Source organism: Galeopterus variegatus, unplaced genomic scaffold (genome assembly GCF_000696425.1).
Source record: "Galeopterus variegatus unplaced genomic scaffold, G_variegatus-3.0.2 Scaffold1328, whole genome shotgun sequence".
NCBI lineage: Eukaryota > Metazoa > Chordata > Mammalia > Dermoptera > Cynocephalidae > Galeopterus > Galeopterus variegatus.
In genome coordinates this window covers 272,201-283,487 of record NW_007727439.1, presented here as the reverse complement: position 1 = coordinate 283,487, position 11,287 = coordinate 272,201, and positions in this window count along the sequence as shown.

Genomic DNA, 11,287 nt, shown 5'->3' with positions numbered 1-11,287 from the left:
GATGGGACACAATAACTAACTACATTGTATATTGACAAAATAAAAATAAAAAAAAAAGAAACACAATCTAAATCAGTTTAATATATTTTGGCTTGCTACCAGAAAATGCCATATACTTTATAGAACTAACATTAAAAATTATATTAGATCTCACAGTCATTATCTCCTGAAAGAGATGAGTGAAATATCTTGTAATAATTTCTTGTTAAATATACAAATTTGAAATCGTCCTGAAAACCAGTTAAATAGGAAGTCAGAAGCTACACCTCATTGCCCTGAAGCAGGGCAGCGAGAGCTATTTCAAAAAGAAGCACATGTTCACCATTACAAAGCCAAACACACCTGGCCTCTCAAAGAAATCTAAACTGGAATGAATGAGAAACTGTCATGGGTGAGAATTTTTACCAGTCATTTAGGAATGGCTCTTACTTAGAAACAAACTACTGACATCTTGCCAGGCCGTATTGTGGCCTCACTTCATGGCACTTAAGAGCAGTCATTTCAGAGATTTTCCAGCAAGGCATCACTGAAATCATAGTGACACCAATTTCCTAAGGGGCTTCAAAGGAGTAATTTCCAAACCCAAGGGTGAAAAACTGGTTTGCTTTAAGAAGAGACTTTTGCAAGTAATAGAACTGAAATAATAAATAGCAATAAAGAAAATAAAGCAAAAGTTATTCCAAAAAGAGAATCTTCTGTTCATTGATTTCAACATTCTCGCTTCATTGGTTAGAACAGTGAAGCACTGAGTGGTGGAATCTTGCTCAGAGGCAAAGAACTAATACGTTGTTGTCAAGCCGGGATACTTGTTCTGATTTTCTTCCACCTCCCTTTGCACCATGTTGACTCACATGACTTGTCTCTGTCTCTGGTCAGAAATTGGCTAACTATGGCCCATTTTTTACAGAGTCCATAATCTAAGATTGTTGGGGTTTTTTTTCATTTTTAAATAGTTCAAAAATATATAATTTTTAAATTTATGATACATTCTGTGACATACAAAATTTAAATTTTAGTATTAATGAATGTTTTACTGGAACATAGTCACACCATTTTATTTATGTATTTCACACTACAAAGAACACTTCACACTACAAAGGCATAGTTGATTAGTTAGACAGAGCTCCATTTTGGCCCACAAAACCTAACATATTTACCATCTGGCCCTTTAAAAAAGTGTTTCCCTACACCTGCACTAGGTTTTTTCTTGCTTGTAATCTATTATCCATTTCTTCTTCCCTTTCCTGCCTTTTGTTTCTCTCTCTTTTGTAATACCTCTCTTTCTCTCCCCACCTATTTTCCTTTCTTTTTTTGTTTCTTCCTTACATTCCTCTCAGACTTTTTCTATTGTGTGGTACCATGCCCCTCCCCAACTTTTCCTTTAACTTTTCCAAGTATTTTTATCCTATTCAGGGCTCTTTATGTCTATTATAGTCTTTATACTTCTATTATACCTTTTATCCTTTTAATTATTTCAATATAATATAAGTCATTAATTGTAGGAGACTTTGTCCAAGTGTTTTTTTTTTTTAAATGGCATTCAGCCCCATAGGCAGACATTTGTTTCCTTGTAATATATAAGGAAAATTCAAAGCAGTCTCTTCAACATTAGAAAACTCACCTGAACCAGAAACATGTTAAATCACACCATGTTAAAAAACAGAGCATTATTTGCACCTGGGCTTTATGGTGCAGTTCTTGACCTTCTGCAGGTTTTTGCTTGAATGTCCCCTTTCAGCATTGTCTTCCCTCACCACTACATTTAGGGTTGTACAGGCCCTGACAATTCTCCTTCTACTTCTCTCCTTCCCTGGTTTTATTTTCTTCTCTGTGCGTATATCTGAAACATATAATATAATTTACTTATTTGGTTATGATCTCTCTCCCCCACTAAAATGTGAACTTCTTGAGGTCAGAGATTTGGATCAGTTTTGCTTACTGTTATATACTCAGTGCCTGGAAAAAAATAAACACTCAATCAATATTTCTTGAATGAATAAAAGAATCTTAGCCTTTTCTGCACATGTAACAAAGTCTTTATGAAATGACAAACTTTAATCACTTCAGAAACTGAAACAAATAATTTTCAACATGGACAAACTTACAGAAAATTATCGTAAGTGAAATAAGCCAGGCACAGAAAGAGAAATAGCATATGTTCTCACTGATAAGTGGGAGCTAAAAAAAATAAATAAACAAAAAAAGAAAGAAAGATACAACAATCAAAATAATTTGTTGAACTTTCAAAAGTAGAGAAGAGAATAGAAAGGAGAGACCATCAGAGCTGGGAAAGGGGAATGGGGAGTGGTGGGGGGGTGGATTAGTGAGAAATTGGTAAAGGGCCACAAAAAATGATTACATTGTGTAATGTTGAATATACTAATTATCCTGATTTGACCATCACATATTGCACACAGGTACTGATATTCAACTCTGTACCCCACAGATATATACAATCAATTATGCTTCAATAAAAATTAAATTAAAAAAATAAAATACTTTCCCAAACTGAAAAACAAAATTGTGAGGATTTAGATCAAAAATGTTCTACATCTTCTAACTGAAATTATATTTCCATTGTTTTCTAATAAAATAAAATATATTTGAATTGTTTTACTTTACCTTATAATATTTAACGTGTTTAAGGTGACAAGACAATCACTGCTTTAAGATCCATTCACCCATTTTTAATTCCAAGAAGTAGTGAAAGAAATAACTACTGTTAATGGATGAGAAGAGAAACTGATATAACCTCAATCTTACAGAAAAATTGAAAGTACAGTGGTAAGGCTTTTTTTTTTTTCCCTGATCTATGGCTCTAAAAATGTCTTTATTAGTTTCTTCACCTTTATATCTATGAAGTTTACAGGCCAGGTATTCTGTAGAATGTCCCTCCTTAGGGTTTGTCTAATTTCTTTTTTATTACTAGAATCAGGCTATGTATCCTTGCTAGGAAAATCATAGAAGTGATGCTATTTGCTTATCATTGCGTTCCAGCAGGTGTCACATGATGTCAATTTGTCCCCTTGTTGATGATAAACTTTGGTCACTTGTTTAAGGTGGCATCTGTCTGCTTCTCCACAGTAAAGTCACACAAATTTCCTTTGTGATTGGTAAGAACTGGGGAGAAGGATTGTAACTGCAAAACTGTAAATATCACATCCATATTCCTCATCAATGTTTCAATTAGTTCATCTATTTAATCTACCAGTATAGATTTGTGGTTTCCTAATATATTCATGGGGCTATAAGCAATTACCATCATTATGCATTTTGATGCTCAGTGTGTCCCGTATTTGTCCAGGGGGAGCCCTTCAAATCAGTTTCAGTGTGATTTTGATGTTCCCATCGTTCTGTGAGCATGTCTTTGCTCCCTGGCATAATAGGGTATGCCAGGCTCATCTTGTATGTTCCCTTCCCCTGCCCTGTTATAATTTCCATCATTTCCATTGAATTATCCCTGTTTCCAGGTCCTCTCAGTGCAGAGATCTATTGAATATATGTATACAACCATGGTTTTTCTTTCAATTATGATCTTCTGCATGTCCACCAAATGTATGTTATTCTATAATTGGGTAACAATTTGTTCTCTTAGAGCATTCACAAATGCAATTAGTCACTTGCTCTTTCAGTAAAAGAGGTGAGTGGCCAATTTTACCTGCAATTAACTGATTATCTCATGGCTTCATTTGCCATGCTTCAGCCCTTATGTTTTTAAACATTGTACTGCATCCAAAACATCCACAGGAAGCTCAGGGACAATTTTTCAAACCCTGTACTAATGCATTTGAGGCAGCATATACTTTCTTCTAGAATAAGAATTGAAAATTTAGAAATGGAAATAACACAATTATATTTTTTTCTTTTTAGTAAGAAACACAGAATCTCCACCATAATAAAGTGCATAATTGCAGAGAGGAGTATCAATGTCAGTGCCTGTAAAGCTCACTGGCTTGTGCAAGGGCTCTCATTTCATAGACCATTTGTTGCATTGTCTCCACTAAGTCAGTAGGTTCTACGTAATGAATAACAGAGCTCCTATTTATTTTTTGTATTTTTTAAGGTAAATATAGACATAGGTGATAGGTGAGTGGATAGATATAGATAGATAAATAGAGAGAGAGAGAGGATGGAGAGATAAATAGGATTGAAAGAGATGGCTGCTAGCTTTTAAACATTTCTTTCTTGATACATTTCACTTGCAACTAAGATATTCCATTTTCAGTAAGAATCCCACCTCAAATGTACAACTAAAACAAGTGACTTTAAATGTAAGATAGGAAGAGAATACAGTCAGTCCTGTATCCACATCCATGGATTCAACCAATTGCGGATCAAAAATATTTGAAAAATTCCATTTGTATTGAAAATGTACAGATTTTTTTCTTGTCATTCTTCTGTAAACAATGCAATATAACAACTATTTATATACCATGTACATGGGTGATATGTATTATAGGTAATCTAGAAATGATTTAAACTATACAGGAGAATATACATAGGATATATGCAAATATGACACTATTTTATATGAGGGACTTGAGCATCCATGGATTTTGGTATCCACAGGAGGTCTTGGAACCAATTCCCCCATGGATACTGAGGAACGACTGTAATTGTTCCTGTGTTTTTCTTTGGTCCTTATCCCTGTGCCCACGGTGATCTAACCTAATTTCCACAATGTATCCCTAACCCCTCTCAGGATTTAGATCCTTCATTCCAATACCTTATATAATGATGGTGAGTGAATGACTGTCTATACATGGTCTGCTGTACCAGATAACTCTTGGAATTTGCTGCCTTACAGGTTAAACAACCACATTGGCCACTTACCATATGATAGGTCTTGCTTCACCTGAGAAAAATGGGACTTGATCAGCTGTCTTAGAGAAGCATCTGACTGGGTGTCAGGTCAAATATTTAAAACAGATAAAAGCCCTATTTCCAGCTGCTCTTGCAACTGAAGGTAGCTGTGTACAGATTAACTCTTTTTTTTTTTTTTTACTGGTAAGGGAATCACAACCCTCGGCATGGTGTAGTCTGCACCACGCTCAGCCAGTGAGCGCACCGGCCATCCCAAACCCGTGGCCTCGGTGCTACCAGTGCCGCACTCTCCCAAGTGAGCCCAGGGGCCAGCTCAGATTAACTCTTCTTTAATGTTCTGTTTGAAGAAGCCCATCTTTCCATTGGTTTAAACATAGCAACAGAATGAAACATAGTTTCTAACCTCAGGAAATCTAAAATCTAATGAAGGAGACAGACACATACTTAATAATTTAGCAAATCAGATTGTGATTAGTGACAATAAATTAATTAAATAAAAATCAATAAGAATATAAGGGCATAAGGGAATATAACCAGTTTCATGGTGGAAACACATAGCACTTTGGCACACCGAGTTGGTAGAAAGGCATTCTTTGAAGGATTAAGAGAGATACGAAGTCATCCCTTGAAGGAGGAATAGAGGAGCAGAGGCACAATTATGTGGGAAATGTAAGAAATATTTGAAGACTTAAATAACCATTCATTCAATAATTTTCAAGCACTTTTTTGACAGTTTAAAGAGGACTGCAAAAGTTTTGATACTCTTTCCCTTGAATCTAGGAGGGCTCTGCTTTGACTAATAGAATATAGCAGAAATTATGTTGTCCTTCTTTCTGGGCCTAGGCTCTAAGAGAGTGGCAGTTTTTACCTCACATCTCTTAGAATACTTGCTCTTGAAATCAAGCTCCCATACTGAATGGAAGCCCAAGCAGCAAAGTGGAAGGGCCCTTGTAGGGGGAATCAATGGACAACCTCAGGTGAGTTCCAGGACCCATTTTTCAGCCATGTGAATAAGCCATTTGGGGCATATATGAGTATATTCCAGCCCCAGTCCATCTGCACTGGCTGATGCCACACACAGCAGAGATGAGCCAACCCCACCAATTCCTATGTGTTCAAGAATGCAGACTCAGGAGCAAAATATTTTGTGTTTTAAGACACTAAGTTTTGGGATAGTATGTTTCAGGATCAACAGACAACAGAACAATCACCTATATACTAGGACTGTACCAAGCTCACTGTATATAGGAGAGAAATTGACAAATACAAGCCTTATGTTCCTGGAGCCTACAGAATAGTGCAATATGACTGGAAATAGGGCAGAGGTGCGGAAGGGAGTGGGATGTGGTAAAAGAGAGTTGAGAAAGTAAGTTTATCAGTGATTATATTGATAATGGGGGGTTCTCAAAATATAGTCTAAGACTTTGTAAACATTTTTAGATGTAAATGTAAGCTACTGAAATTTTCTGAGCTGGAGAGTCATGCTTTAGGGTAATGAAGGTGATGTTGGTATTTAGGTTCAGTTGGAGAAGGCATCACTAAAAGTAGATTTACCATTTATGAGACCCAAGAAGCCCAGAAAAAGGTAATTAGAGCCTGAGTCAGAACAAGGAGGATGGAAAACAAGTTAGATTTGTTGAATATCCTCACATGTCCCTTATACTAGAGATATTATCTGTTTGGTTAATCCATATATCCAATTTCCTAGAACAGTATCTGGTAAATAATAGGTTCTCAATACCTATTTGTGGAATGAATAAATTTAAAAATATAAATAAATATGAAAAATTCCAGAGTATCTGTTAGAAAACTTACACAGAGACACTTCAAAAAGTTCGTAGAAAAATAGAATTAAAAGATAATAAGATGAAGAACAAGACAAGGATAGCCGCTCTCTCCACTCCTTTTTAATGTAGCATTGGAAGTACTTGACAGAACAATTAGACAAGAGAAAGAAATAAAGGGCATCCAAATAGGTAAAGAGGAAATCAAATTGTCCCTGTTCACAGATGACATGATTCTACACATAGAAAACCCAAAAAACTCCACCAAAAAACTCTTAGAGCTGATAAACGAATTCAGTAAGGTTGCAGGATACAAAATCAACATACAAAAATTGGTAGCATTTTTATACTCCAACAAACTAGAAGAAAAAGAGATCAAGAAAGCAAGCCCATTTACAATAGTCTCCAAAAAAAAAAACACACCTGGAATAAATCTAACCAAAGAGGTGAAAGACATCTACAATGAGAACTACAAATCACTTCTGAACGGAATTAAAGAAGACACTAAGAGATGGAAAGATATTCCTTGTTCATGGATTGGAAGAATCAATAAGGTAAAAATGTTCCTACTACCCAAAGCCATCTCTACAGATTGAATGTGATTCCCATCAAAATACCAATGACATTCTTCACAGAAATAGAAAAAGCAATCCAAACATTCATATGGAATAACAAAAGACCCCAAATAGCCAAAGCAATCTTGAGCAAAAAATGTAAAGATGGAAGCATTACACTTCCTGACTTCAAACTATATTACACATCTGTACTAATAAAAACAGCATGGTACTGGCATAAAAACAGACATGTGGACTAATGGAACAGAATAGAGAATTCAGAAATCAACTCTTTATTTACAGCCAACTGATCTTTGACAAAGTCACCAAGAATATGCATTGGGAATAAGACTGCCTCTTCAATAAATGATGCTTGGAAACTGAATATCCATTTGTAGAAGAATGAAACTTGATCCTTACTTTTCACCACATACAAAAATCAACTCAAAATGGATTATAGACCTAAATATAAGACCTGAAACTTTAAAACTCCTAGAAGAAAATGTAGGGGAAACACTCCAGGATTTAGGAATGGGTAATGACTTTATGAATAACACTCCCAAAGCACAGGCAACAAAAGAAAAAATAAACAAATGGGATTATATCAAACTAAAAAGCTTCTGCACAGTAAAGGAAATAATCAGTAGAGTGAAAAGACATCCTACAGAATGGGAAAAAATATTTGCAAAATATTCATCTGACAAGGGATTAATATCCAGAATATACAAAGAGCTCTGACAACTTTATAGCAAAAAAAAAAAAAAAAAAAAAAATCAATGGGCAAAGGAACTGAATAGATATTTCTCAAAGAAAGACATACAAATGGCCAACAGGTATATGAAAAAATGCTCAACATCACTAATAATCAGGGAAACACAAATCAAAACCACTTTAAGATATCACTTCACCCCAATCAGACAGGCTATTATTAAAAAGACAGAGAATAACAAATGCTGGCAAGGATGTGGAGAGAGAGGAACCCTCCTGCACTGTTGGTGGGACTGTAAATTAGTACAGCCATTATGGAGAACAGTATGGAGGTTCCTTAAACAACTACAGATAGAACTTCCATATGATCCAGCAATCCCGCTCCTAGGAATATATCCAGAGGATTGGAAAATATCAGGTCGAAGGGATACCTGCACTCCCATGTTTATTGCAGCTCTATTTACAATAGGCAAGCTATGGAATCAAATTAAATGTCCATCGATGGATCACTGGATAAGGAAATTGTGGTATATGTACACAATGGAATACTACTCAGCCGTGAAAAGGAATGAAATTCTACCATTTGCAACAACATGGATGAGCCTGGAGAAAATTATACTAAGTGAAACAACCCAGGTACAGAAAGAGAAATGCCACATGTTGTCACTTGTAACTGGGAGCCGAATCTGTAAATAAACAAATGAAAAATAAAGAGACAGAGAAAGAAAGAACAATCACAGTAATGCATTGAACTTTTAGGGAACTAGAGATGGAAAAGGGGAGAGGAGGGGTAGAAGGAGGAGAGCTAATGAGGAATTGGTCAAGGGACACAAAGAATGATTGTGTATTGTAATGATGAATAAGCTAACTACACCGATCTAACCACCACACATTGTACACAATTATTAAAAATCAACATTGTACCCCACATGTATGTATTAAAATGATAATAATAATAATAATAATAATAATAATAATAATAATAATAATATCTTTCCATGAACTTTTTGATGTACCCTCTTACTTTCATCTGGCTCAACCTGCCTCATCTCAACCCCAGCAGAAATTTAAGACAATCACTATCTTTCACTCCATGCCTCTTTTCCAAAGATAGATTAATGAATTGCTTTAAAAAAAGATCAAGGGAATACACCATTTGATCATACCTCTATCCAAGATGAGTTTATCTAAAAGCAAATTTTGGGGTGTATGTACAATACACAGTTTAACCTGCACTTCGTTTGATTTCTCACCCTTCCAGACACAGTATTTTGTTTCTATGCATTTATTTTTGTTTCATTAATATATTCCAGGAAATTGATTTGTGGGTAATCCTGCAGGAGAAGTTATGATAAATAAAAAAGTGTGAAGAAGAACCTTCTGTTCCCACTCTTCCAAGAGGAAAGGACAAAAGGGTGTGACAATATGCAAAATATAAGAGTTTAGAAAAGTCACATATCTGATGCTGTCTCATAGAGTTCTCATTCTTAGGCTAAAATGTTACCTTCTTCATCAAACTTAACTGATGGTATATTTGATGCTGGATGAGTAAGATAGAACAATCTTTTATTTCCCAAGTACACACGTAGATATTGCTACAGGATCTATATTCACTAATCTCTAGAAATTCTACATGATTAAAGTGACAGAAAAGAAATTTGCTGGAAAGAATTGACAAAATAGCCAAATAGTCAGTCATACCTGACTATTGCTCAGTCTGGGTTGTGAAAATAGAAGAAACCAACAAAGACTAAAAGGAAAATAATTTCTTCATTAAAATAATTTCTTCATTTCTGAGTCCAATTCAAAATTTATTCTAATTAACTTTTAATGGATCATGAAAAGCACATGTGGAAGTTCACTGAGTATTCTTCAATGTTTGAGAATCATTGACCATGCACATATTTTGTCTGAAGCAGTTTGTGATTGATTTTGCATCTATATATTCAAATTTATGTAAAACAAAACTAAAATAAATTTCACCCATTATTTGAAAAAACAATTAGTAACTAATTGCCCAAATATAGCTTCCTATTTTAGAATTGTTAATTAAAAATACAACTTCTTATTTTAAAAAATAACATTTCAAAATAACTGTTGTATAAAAATTAGTGTCTTTATGTTAAAAAGTGACCATACCCATATATTTAGATTTTAATTGCCATGAGGGAATCTTCACTGTATCTGGAAGCCAGATGCAAAAATGTTCAGCTAGTATCAATTTTTCCATGCATAAAACATTGAAAATGATATTTCATGTCATAGTTCATCTAAATGTTCATTCCCTTGGAACACTGCTTTCCATGGATAGGAACAGGACTTGGAACAAAATAAAATAGCAATATTATATACATTTTCTATTTCAGCATTTTTTCATTTCTGGAAATGGTCATAGGATCATTTTGTTATGGATTAATACCATCCATGATCCTAAATAGCTAAGGGTAAAAGTATTAGATTCTTTCGGTTAAGTCTCCATAAGGACCAACTTAATTTTTTTAACCAATTCCCTGGGTACCAACTGATTTTTAGTTTTGCAACATATGCATCACATCGCCATCTACTTTGCTCCAATTCTAGTTCTTTTCATCCTACAATAGTGAGGATAAGAAAACCTGAGTGCATATGGATATGGTTGACTTTAAAACTACTTTTTAAACATTTGGAAGATTTTCAAAACCAAAACTACATTTGACAAGTGATCTCTTTCCCCTAGATTTTAAATCCATGTGCAACTTAAAAGAAACTTAGTCCATATGCTAGTTCAGATTCACTTATATTAAAATCATGAAAATTATGTTTAATAGCTATTTGACACAGAAGGAGCTTTTAAATTAAGCTTCTCTAAATTTTATATCTTTCAAATTACACACTGTTCCCTATCCACCCTCACTCCCTCACTACTCTCCAAGAAAAGATCACATTTAATTCAGGAGCTGTAAATTAGATGCTTCCAGTCTATCAACAATGATTAAGTAATAAAGAAAACTGCATTTAAGTTTTTTCCTTTTTCTCTAGTTCTTTTGTTTAAATATCTCCCTAAAAGTTCTGAATAGTTTTACTTTTATCAGGATCAATAATCTGAGAAATAAAATAAAATTTGCATTTGTGACTTTATACTTCCTTTACAATACATTAAACACATGAGCTTTTAAGAACTTTTTGGTGTTTAATTACGAGTATACATGAGCCTTGTATTAGCACAAATAATGTACATAAAAAAAATAATAATCTTCTCACCTCTGCCTCCTACAATCCCACCTGCACTGAGGTAATCAATGTTAATGATTTTGTGTTTTTCTCTCCACATTTCTAATAGATGTGACTTTTGTAGCACAATTCTTTTTCAGGTACAACTACACATGAATTAAACTACGAAACTCAAGAACAAGATTTTTGAATAGTGGGGAAATGGGA